This window comes from Euphorbia lathyris, chromosome 1 (assembly GCF_963576675.1).
Source record: "Euphorbia lathyris chromosome 1, ddEupLath1.1, whole genome shotgun sequence".
Lineage (NCBI taxonomy): Eukaryota > Viridiplantae > Streptophyta > Magnoliopsida > Malpighiales > Euphorbiaceae > Euphorbia > Euphorbia lathyris.
Genome location: NC_088910.1, coordinates 9,451,437 through 9,458,208, shown reverse-complemented (window position 1 = coordinate 9,458,208; position 6,772 = coordinate 9,451,437).

Genomic DNA, 6,772 nt, shown 5'->3' with positions numbered 1-6,772 from the left:
GCCCCTACTCGTCGTTCCCAAGTTCCTAAGCAATCAAGATTTTTGTTTAGCCGACCTCCTCAAAGCCTTACTCAGACAAATAATGTTGTCACTTCAAGTTTTGTCTCAAGGGTTGGTTCAGGTAAAAGGGAGGTTAGTATTCCGAAAATTGCTACAGTTGTTCCCCCGGGTTTTAAGGCACTACAGAGTAAGACAACTTTTCAAGACAAGGAGTATATCCATCAGACTTCAGAAGATATTGGTGTAGTAATTTCTGACCCGAAACGCAAGCGCTCAGGATCATTGGTCGAAGATACACAGGGGAGTTCAGAAAATCTTATGGATTGTGAGGAAAACAATACAGTGAGGTTGGAGGTAGCTACTGAAAATATTCAAGAAGCGAGTCGTGGTAGCCCGACTCGCAAGATAGCATGAGTATACTGTCCTGGAACTGCCGGGGGATAGGGAACGCCCGGACAGTTCGTCAGTTGGTGGATTTCTCTACCAATTTACATCCCGAGTTCATCTTTCTAATGGAGGTTAAATGCAGTCGTCTCAAGGTGGAAGCATTGAAACGAAAGCTTTCCTTTGAAGGCCTGTTCTTTGTTGATCCAATCAACAATGGAAGGGGCTTAGCGCTCTTGTGGAGAACTGTTAATTCAGTTCAGTTGCTTGGTTATTCTTCTAATTTCATTGACTTCAGGGTCACTTTGTTAGGTTTGCCGGAGTATCGATTAACCGGTTTTTATGGCTTTCCTGAGAGATCGCGTCGGGAAGATTCTTGGCAGTTATTGAGGAGTCTTAGGTTGAATAATTCTGATCCCTGGGTTATCATTGGGGATTTTAATGACATGCTCTCTCATTCTGAGAAGAGAGGAGGTAACAAACACCCTCCTAACTTGATAAGGGGATTCAGTGATGCTATTACAGATTGTGGGTTGTCAGAAGTTAGTATGAAGGGTTATCCGTTCACGTGGGAAAGAGGTTGTGGTTCAAAAAATGCTATAGAAGAGAAACTCGATCGGGCCCTTGCTAATAACAGTTGGTTTATGCAGTTCAGTTCGGCTTATGTCTTGAATGAGGATACTCAGTGTAGTGATCATATGGTACTCTTCTTGGCTCTAATTAACACTATGGGTTCTATGTCTCGCCGTTTTCGGTTTGAAAATGCTTGGATCAGAGAAGCTGATTGCAGAGACCATATAATTTTGGCCTGGCAACATTCAAATGCTAGAGGAATTTTGGTTAAACAGGAAAAATGTGGTGAAATACTTGCTGCTTAAGAAAGAAATTCATTGTTGCAGATCAGAAATTAGAAGACTAAAATCTTGTACTGATAGGCTGGCGATCGAAGCACTATTGGCTGCTAGGAATCGCCTTGATGAGCTTCTCCTCCAACAAGAAACCTATTGGAAGCAGAGAAGCAAGACACTTTGGCTCAAAGATGGTGACCAAAACTCAAAATTTTTTCACTCGGCTGCTAACAGTAGGCGCAAAAGGAAATTGGGTCGACTGGGAGACTGGGTTACCTTCTCTAATTTCAGACTACTTTACAGAAATCTTCACATCTTCAGGGAGTCGCTCTGAACCTATTTTGAATAATATTCAGCCAAAAATCTCGACGGAACTAAATGCTGATCTTCTTCAACCATATACTGCAGACGAGATAAAGATGGCGGTTTTCTCAATGCATCCTGATAAAAGTCCCGGTCCTGATGGTTTTAATCCATGTTTCTACCAACAATATTGGGACTTGGTAGGCCCTGATGTGATTCAATCATGCATTCAATGGTTGAATGAAGGGTTGTTTTCGGAGAGCATCCATGACACAAATATTGTTCTAATCCCAAAGAAATCTTCTCCAGAAAAAGTTTCAGATCTCAGACCAATAGCATTATGCAATGTTATTTACAAGATTCTGGCGAAAACAGTTGCTAACAGGCTAAAAAAGGTTCTAGATATTATTATCTCGCCCACACAGAGCGCTTTCATCCCGGGACGACTGATCACAAACAATATTATGCTTGCGTTTGAAGTAAACCATTTCCTAGAGCATAAAACTCGAGGTAAACAAGGATATGTTTCTCTTAAGCTTGATATGGCCAAGGCTTATGATCGGGTTGAGTGGGCGTTTTTAGAAGAAATGATGCAGAGGTTAGGCTTTGATGACCGATGGATATCTCTGGTGATGCAGTGTGTTACAAAGGTCAGATATAATATTACTCATAATAATCATGTGATTGGGCCAATTCTACCACAGTGTGGTCTACGTCAAGGTGACCCTATATCTCCCTACCTTTTTTTGATTTGTGCAGAAGGTTTATCAGCGTCGTTGCAAAGTTTAGAAGCTTAGTGTCAGATCCATGGTTGTCGGATAGTTCAATCAGCCCCGTCAATCTCTCATCTCTTCTTTGCAGATGACAGCTACTTGTTCTTCAAAGCGTCCAAGGAAGAGTGCTTAGCGGTTCAGCAGTGTTTGCAAGAATATGAAGCAGCTTCTGGACAAAAGGTAAACTACTCCAAATCCTCAATCTCGTTCAGCAAAAATTGTAGTGCGGGGCTCCGTTTGATCTTAAGTTCAATTTTTGGAGTGCCATTGGGGCTGGGCACTGCAACATACCTTGGTCTCCCGGCTTTAGTTGGGAGAAGTAAAACTCAAGTGTTCCAATACATTGCTGATAGAGTCAGATCAAGGGTCACAGCATGGAAGGCAAAAATGTTGTCTCGAGCTGGTAAGGAGATTCTGTTGAAATCTATTATACAAGCTCTCCCCTCCTATGCTATGAGTCTATTCCTCTTACCTCAACTTTTGTGTGATGATCTGGAAAGAATGATGAATTCTTTTTGGTGGGGATCTGGGTCTGAGGAAAGAGGCCTGCGTTGGAAGTCATGGGAGAAACTGTGTGTCCCGAAGAGCTTAGGTGGATTGGGTTTTCGAAAGTTACATCTATTTAATCTTTCTCTTCTAGCTAAACAAGCTTGGAGGCTACTAACCAATCCAGATTCCTTACTTGCACGGGTATATAAGGCTAAGTATTTTCCTTCTTCTTCCTTTCTAGAGGCGGATCTTGGTAATCAGCCCAGTTTTATATGGAGAAGTATACATGCTGCACAATCACTTGTTATTTCTGGAGCTAGACGTGTTGTTGGGTCAGGGGAGTCTATTAACATCTGGGAAGACCCTTGGCTGCCTGACCCTGACCATCCTTTTATAGAAAGTGCACGACTCCCGGGCCTTAAAGTGGATACTGTGAATAACATCTGACAGCCTTCAGGGGAGTGGAACTTGGAATTAATCAATGGGATCTTTGTGGATCGGGATATAGAACTTATTCGGAGGATTCCTCTAAGTCTCCGTTTGGTGTCTGATGCGTGGGGATGGTTCTGGGGAAAGAGAGGCAAGTTTTGTGTGAAAAGTGCGTATAAACACCTGTGGTCTGGAAAATATGGCAATAATCCATCATTGACAATTGATGGAGTTAATTGGGATATAGTGTGGGCACTTCAGGTTCCTCCCAAGGTAAAAAATCTAATTTGGAGAACCTTAGCTGGTTGTTTACCGTCGCTGAGCGCTTTATCTGCTAGAAGGGTTCCGATTAATAACTTGTGTCCATCATGTCTGCAATCGGAGGAGGATGACTTCCATGTCTTAGTTGGATGCCATCAGGCTCGACTTTTCTGGGGCCTGACTAGCGTTGCATGTCTAGGAGATTCTTGCTCTTCCTTTAGAGAATTCTGGGAGAAGTTGAGGTTATTGTTCCCGTCGGAAACTGGTACGGTGGCAGTCTGCTGCTGGTTCTTGTGGCTTAACCGGAACAATAGAGTATGGTCAAAACAAGTCATGTCGCATACCATACTCTTCTCCACTGCCATGCAATTTGTCTCAAGTTGGAAAGCTGCCCAAAGCAATGGAAGTGGTGCGGTGGCGACGACTGCTGAAGTGATTCAGAAATGGTGCAAACCCCCGCCAGGTATGTTAAAACTTAATATTGATGGGGCCATATTTTCTGACTTGGGTATTGCTGGTTATGGATTCATCCTGCGGGATAGTGATGGCGGGTTCCAAGCTGCGGGCAACGGTACTATTTACTGTTGTCTTGACCCATTCCTTGTTGAGGTGATCTCGTGTCGCGAGGCATTGAGCTGGCTGAAGGACTCTGGCAGGCAGAACGTGTTGGTAGAATCGGATTCACAATTGCTAGTGTATGCTATTCAGCGAGAAACTAGTGGCAATTCGGCTCTGGATCTAGTTATTGAAGACTGCAAAATCCTTATTAAGGACATAGGTAATGTGTCAATCTCATTTATTCATAGGTCAGCGATTTCCGCTGCTCACCTTTTAGCCCGTGCAGCTACACCTGCTTTTGAGAGGAGGGTCTGGATTTCAGTACCTCCTTCTTATGTCTGTACTGCTCTTGCTGATGATATTTAATAAATTGTCCTTTCTTGTCAAAAAAAAAACATTAACACATCAAATTAACTTTCATCCAATTTTAATTCTAACAGTTTCGTATCTTCTATATTAACTTTTTAGATTAATACAACTATACAAAACTTTAATTATGCATGTCCCAATTATTTTGATTTCAATTCATTTAATACTTTTGATTTACAAATAGGTAAAACAAACTTTTAAATAAATCTTTCATTCGATAATCAAAACATAAAACTATTAATTTCCGAAACATATATATATACAAATATATTTAAAACTCAGTTTTATTTAAAAATAATTTTAAAAATAAAATAGAGATCCTCTCATGTCGGGCCCGCAAAAAGGGGTCCGAGACTCACGGCGCCGCCGCCGTTTGGCAGCAGCACCGCGGCTGGCCGCCGCTGCCTTACGGCAGCGGTGCCCAGCCGCCCACGGTTGCTGCCGTGAGGCAGCAACCGCGAACAGCAGTTCGGGTTGCTGCCTCGCGGCGCAACCCGGACTGCTGTCCGTTTTTTTAATATTATAATGATATATATATATATATATATCAGTTCTAAAACGGTTTTAAAACGATTTTCAGAAAATAAGAAAACCTATTATAGATTTTCCGTTTTATCTTTAGAATCAATAAAACTAACTTTTATCAATCTAACTATAAAACTAATAGATTTTTTTATAATGATTATCAATCAAAATTATTAGGAACATATGCATAAACTATTTTAATTAACAATTAATTAAAACTTATTTATCTTTAGAACTAATTAATCAAAACAGTTTTGTTAATTAACCTAACCATAAATATTTATTCAATCTCATTGAAAAACTTTTTAATTTTCATATATGAAATAACGGATTTAACGCAGGCTCTGATACCACTGATGGAATTTAAGGCTAACGTATGGCAGCGGAAATATAAAATTTTAACCTTTTTCCATTAACCCAAGATCTGTTAATCGTTATTTCATATAAAGAGGGATAGAAGGAAATACCTTTTGATGAACTATCTACCGTTGCAAGCGAAGTGCCCTCAACTTTTACTCCGAGTTCACGACCACAAAACAAACACACCCTAAAATCAAGTTAGATATCAACCGTACAAAAGCAATCAAGAATAGATTGCCTCTAATCAATCAACACAAGATCAAGGAATAAAAGAAAGAGATGAAAATCAATTGAACGGAAGGAAGCGGTAGACAATCTCGTCCTCAAACTTGTGGGTCGAAATTCTCTCTCTCTCTCTGGCTAGGGTTGGCCAAAATTTACATAGGAGGGGGGTATAAATACTCTCTTGTATCTAAACCCTAGTTAGATAGAATTAGGTTACTGAATAAGAATTTAATTCGGAATATAATTCTTATTTATTATCTATTAATATATCTAAATATAAAGATAATAATAATAACCTTATAGGATAATAATACGAGTAATTTTAATATCATTAAACATCCTAACTTATTTATCCTTTTATTAATTTAATTCACAATCATAATCTAATTAGGATTGTTAAAATCAAATTAAATTATTTATGTATTTTCATACATAAAATCGCCCCCTCTCTCTACTGGACCTTAGTGGACTCAGTTGGGCTTCCATCAATTAATTAACATCTGTTTCTCTTTTGGGCTCCAAGTCTTATGTGTGACCCATTAGGTTCTTATTGCTTCTAGCCATATGCAACTATTAAATTAATTTTCACAGAATTATATTTAATCTTTGCATAACGGAATGAGTACGCGAAATGTGATTAGCAAATCCGAAACATTCCCCCAGAGCTATAAGAAGACAGGTTGATTCTGTCGTTGACTTTTCCGTATTAGTTACAGTATAATTCGATCCTTTATCAACTACATCCTTGAACTGAATCTTATGACTATGGATAATGTCAAGTCACATATAGCGAGACGTTCGTTTTACTTGTACAGGCCGAGTCAACTCCAATTAGATAGGTTAAGTGAAATCTGTATTTCAAGTCTTAAGCTATCACCTTGCAAGGATTTAGAGTCGAGTCTTCCACAAGCGATCCTTGGACGTATCTCCCATTCATCGGGAGTGACAAATGCTCAATCCAATGTATAATTATCCTGAAATTACTTCCTGTGATACCCAACGTCTGCCGTTCACACCCCAGAGTCATCTCTGTTATGGATCGTGTTACAACAGGATCAAAGCATCACATTCCGTAATCCAGAATCACTAATTAACATTCCTTTGAGTCTGAGGATTACTTATACCTATTAATACCAATGAGATGAACAGGTGACAAGGATGAATCTACCCATCCTGTTATCTCAAGTCGGGTCCCCAATCCTAATGAACTCATTTTCATTGGATCCACGTAACTGTCCAGATATCTGT